The sequence below is a fragment of the Portunus trituberculatus genome, chromosome 5, assembly GCF_017591435.1.
Source record: "Portunus trituberculatus isolate SZX2019 chromosome 5, ASM1759143v1, whole genome shotgun sequence".
Lineage (NCBI taxonomy): Eukaryota > Metazoa > Arthropoda > Malacostraca > Decapoda > Portunidae > Portunus > Portunus trituberculatus.
Window position 1 is genome coordinate 4,199,429 of NC_059259.1, and position 5,000 is coordinate 4,204,428.

General features: G+C 38.4%; 2 long non-coding RNA genes across 3 annotated transcripts in view; one reads left to right on the forward strand and one right to left on the reverse strand.

Annotated features, from left to right (window-relative positions):
* Window positions 1-5,000, reverse strand: part of LOC123513536 — a 140,165-nt gene that overhangs the window by 6,942 nt on the left and 128,223 nt on the right. For both annotated transcript variants that reach the window (XR_006677392.1, XR_006677393.1), the window contains exon 3: window positions 1,289-1,527. This is a non-coding gene — a long non-coding RNA (uncharacterized LOC123513536). The remainder of the gene's footprint in view (window positions 1-1,288; window positions 1,528-5,000) is intronic.
* On the forward strand, window positions 1,404-4,503 carry LOC123513543. The gene is made up of 2 exons (XR_006677395.1): window positions 1,404-1,541; window positions 4,449-4,503. It is a non-coding gene; the product is annotated as an uncharacterized LOC123513543 (long non-coding RNA).

The window sequence follows — 5,000 nt, forward strand, 5'->3', positions numbered from 1 at the left end:
ACACTCTCACTCTCTCTCTCTCTCTCTCTCAGCTCACCTGTCCTCACACACACCTGAGTAAGATAATCAATACGCTGCAAAAAGTAAGACACACACAGAGAGAGAGAGAGAGAGAGAGAGAGAGAGAGAGAGAGAGAGAGAGAGAGAGAGAGAGAGTGAAAAATGTCTCATAAAAATTACGCTCAAGTCAATTACATTTAGTAGTTACCGTGATTGCTAAAGCTAACTCTCTCTCTCTCTCTCTCTCTCAAGCTTGTGCAGGAATCGACGATAAAAAAAGAGTGAGGAACCACAAGACTCTCTCTCTCTCTCTCTCTCTCTCTCTCTCTCTGTCTGTCTATCTGTGTCTGTCTTATTGTTCTTTCCTGATTTTCTTATTTTATTCTTTTCCTTCTTATTCTTTTGTATTATTTTTGTTGTTCTATATCTTTATATTTCTTCATCTTCTACATCTTCTTCTTCTTCATCTTCATCTTCTTTCTTCTTCTTCTTCAACTTCTTTTTCTTTTCTTCTTGTCCTTCTTCCATTTTCTCTATTTTATTTGTCGTATGTTGTAATATTTTGAGATTCCTTTCTTCATCCCCAATTCTCTCTCTCTCTCTCTTCTCTCGTAGTCTCCACCACACACTTACAAAAATTCCTTAAGTGTTTTGTAAGTACTTCCTCTTAAGAGCAACACACACACACACACACACACACACACACACACACACACACACACACACACACGGTAAATAAGTAAGAGAATAAGTAGAGGAAATACTTAGCTCCTGGTTGTTAAGTGCTTGTGATGTGTAAGTAAGTGTAAGGCTGTCAAGTGGTGGTGGTGGTGGTGGTGGTGGTGGTGGTCTCAGGTCAGTCAAGGGGAGTGAGTCAAGTTACGGAAGTCTTAAGTAATCTGACCCACTATTACTACTGTTACTTATGTTTCAGTGGAATGTTTTTAAGTTATCTAGTGGTCTCTCTCTCTCTCTCTCTCTCTCTCTCTCTCTCTCTCTCTCTCTCTCTCTCTCTCTCTCTCTCTCTCTCTCTCTGTCTGTCTCTGTGTCTGTCTCCGTCTGTCTCTATCTGTTCCCTCCCTTCTCTCTCTCTCTCTCTCTCTCTCTCTCTCTCAATACTGCCCCAAGACTCACTGGTCAAACAGCGCCAGGGTACAAATCTAGGGAGAATCTCACATCCTCAGCACGCACCGTCACGCAGCAGGAATCTCCCTAGACAGCGTTTGGCGTCCCTGGAGTGTGCGGGGAGGCGGACATTACCTAGGTACAAATCTAGGGAAGTTCTCACCTCTCGAATCAGCCGGGAGAGGTACAGTTCAGCTCCTGCCTCGCCAACCACCAGTGCTCCCGCGGCCGTCGTTGAGGGAGGGTGTGTCGCCTGCCGCTGTGTTCTGCCCTGAGAGCTCGGTGTGGTGGAGACTCGGCCCTCATTCCGGGAACTGCTTTGATTGCCTTACACGGAACACGGAACACAAGGCGAGGCGCGGGGGAGGCGAGGCGAGGCGCGACAAGGCGGACACCCGGACACTGTGGAAGTAATGGTGACCTTCAAACTAATGGCAATTCTTGAGCTGTTGGAGAAAATTGTTGTGATCTGAATGTGTTTAGACTTGTTTCTATTTTCATGATTTCTTTTTATTTCTATTTTTATCAAACTTGGGAAAATCTATGTAGAAACGATAACACGAGGAAAGTTGAGGAAAATTGTGATGATTTGAATGTGTTTGTTGTTATTTATTCATTTTTATCGCTTCTTTTTGTTTCTATTTTACAAAACTTTGGAGAAAAATATGTATAAAAGCGATAATACGAGAAGAAATAACGAGATTCTGAACGGTGGAAGAAAAACTGTAGTAATTTAAATGTGTTTGTAGTTATTAATTATCTTCATCATTTATTTTATTTTTATTTTACAAAACTTGAGAAAAAAAAATACATATAGAAACGACAACACGAGAAGTAATAGCGAGATTCTGAACAGAGAAAGAAAACTGCAGTAATTTGAACGTGCTTATTATTTATCATTTCTTTTATTTCTATTTTACAAAACTTGAGAAAAATATATATAGAAACGATGACACGGAAAGTAATGGCGAGATTGTGAACGGTGGAAGAAAACTGATGGTGTGTGTGTGTGTGTGTGTGTGTGTGTGTGTGTGTGTGTGTGTGTGTGTGTAGGTGTCACTTATCTGTATTGCTGTTACTTGTCGCTGTCTTCACAACACACTAAGACGCTGAAAGATACTGATAATAATAATGGAAGCACTGAGTAATGAATATTCGCCGAGTGAATGAAAACTGTGGTAATCTGAACGTGTTTGCAACTATTATCATTGCCATTACTGTTATCATTATTATCATTATTGTTATTATTGCTATTATTACTATTATCATTATTGTAAAAGAAGGCAAGAAAAGTTTGTGATATATTGAAAAGTAAGAAGATAAAGAAAAAAACACACGAAGATTAATGAGAGAAAGTCTTGAATGTTGAAAGAAAGAAAGAAAAAAAGTGTGGTGATTTAAATGTCTTTGATGTTACTTATGTTTATTATTATTGCTATTCTAAGCCAGGAAGCCCCACACACACACACACACACACACACACACACACACACACACACACACACACACACACACACACACACACAGAAAATAACAATAAAAAAATAATGAAATTTCTGGTACGTTAAAAGAAAGATAGAAGAAAACTGAGATGATTTAAATGTCTTTGATGTTACGCATGCTTATTATTATTATTATTATTATTATCATTATTATTTTAGGCAAGAAAGCGAGCGAGACACTTCAGAAAGTAAGAAACCCCAAAAATAAGACAATATGAAATTCTTGAGCGTTGTAAAAAGAGAATATGATTTAAATATCCTCATACTTTATTTTTTTCGTTTTTTGTCTTTGCTTTTCCCGCGGTAGGAATAATTGAATATCTGATCACCTGGTAAAAAAAATACGTGGGGGATTTAAAGGCCTTTGTTGTTAGCATTTTATTCTTTTCTACTTGTACTTTCTAACGCAGAGACGTGAATAGTGAACAATAACAACAATAACACAATACCAGCGACAACAACAATAATAACAACAAAAACGGCAACAATAACAAAAGCAAAAATAACTGCAGAAATAACACAACTGCGACAACAACAACCATAAGAAAAACAGCAGTAGCAACAACAACATAAGAATAACAACAACAACAACAACAACAACAACAACACCAAAAACAACAACCACACCACCACCACCACCACCACCAACAACAACAACAAAAACAACCACAAAACCACACCACAACCCAACCCAAAACAACAACAACAACAACAACCACCACACCACCACCACCACCACCATCCAAAACAACAACAACAACCACACCACCACCACAACATCACCACCACCACCACCACTAACAACAACCACCACCACACTACCACCACCACCACCACCACAATAATTGGACAGTTGACCTTCATACACAATACAAACGCGTTGAATTAGTTATTTTATTGTTTGTATTGCCGTCTTTATTATTTATTTTGCTCATTCTCTTATTTATTCTCTTTCGGTCTTTTATTTATTCTTCCTTTGACGCGGAGAGAAAACTTTTAAAGGGCTCAGAAAGTATGAATCTGTTTTTTTATTAGCAAATATTTGAACGCTGGCAGAAATAAAAGGACTCGTTGATAAGGGACGAAAAGAACGGGTGGTGGTGGTGGTGGTGGTGGTGGTGGTAAAAGAGACTGGAGGTAGTGGTGGTGTTAGTGGAGGTGAAGGTAGTGGCAGTGATGGTGGTAATAGTGGTGGTGATGATGGTAACAGTGGTGATAGTAATAGTGATGGTGGTGGTGGTAACAGTGGTGGTGGTGGTGGTGGTGGTGGTGAAGATAACAGAGCAATCAAAATAAATGAAAGAAAATAAATAATCTTAGGAATAATAAAAAAAATGGATAACAAAGGTCAGAGAGAAATAAGAAGAAAATAAAGAGAATTAAGGACATTAGGGAAAGATCAAGGCTGTGGAGAGAGAGAGAGAGAGAGAGAGAGAGAGAGAGAGAGAGAGAGAGAGAGAGAGAGAGAGAGAGAGAGAGACGACACCCACACGATAGCAATACTCATTGATCAAACACACACACACACACACACACACACACACACACACACACACACACACACACACTCTCTCTCTCTCTCTCTCTCTCTCAATAAACAAAGGTGAAACAAAACAAAATAAAATAAATAAATATTCGTGAATCTGTAAATACAAGGAAAGACAAGAATAAATGATTTAATTTTGAAAGCAACGAAATACAACAAACAAATATAGGCACAGAGAGAGAGAGAGAGAGAGAGAGAGAGAGAGAGAGAGAGAGAGAGAGAGAGAGAGAGAGAGAGAGAGAGAGAGAGAAATACCAATACAAAAATCATTACAGGAAGCTTGACAAACAAAAACAACAACAACGTGAGAGTGAATAAGTGAAGACGGAATATAAATGAAATAGTGGGGAAAAAAGAGAGAAAGAGAGAAATAGAGAAAGAAAAAAAAAGGTTATAGAAAATAACACAAAGGAAGAACAAAGGGAACAAAATGAGTCACTTACAAAAGATATATAAAAATGACTGACTTTTGTAACTTTTGTAACTCTTGTACCAGTCAGTCAGTCAGTCAGTCAGTCAATGAAGAGTGACTGAACAAACCTGTGACTTATAGAGGAAGAAAAGGAAGACAAGGAGGAAAACAAGGAGGAGGAAGAGAAAAAAAAAGGAGGAGGAGAAGGAAGAGGAGGAGGAAGACTAGGAGGAGTGACTAAATATAGTTGTGAATAAGCTGTAGAGGAAGAAGAGGAGGAGGAAGACTTAGAAGACATCAAACCACCTCGCTCATTCTCTCCCACAAAAATAGCTGAAAAAAAAAAATAAATAAAGATTATAAATAGTGAGGCAATATTTTAGAGAGAGTTGTGCAAATTAAAGATAGTTCTAAA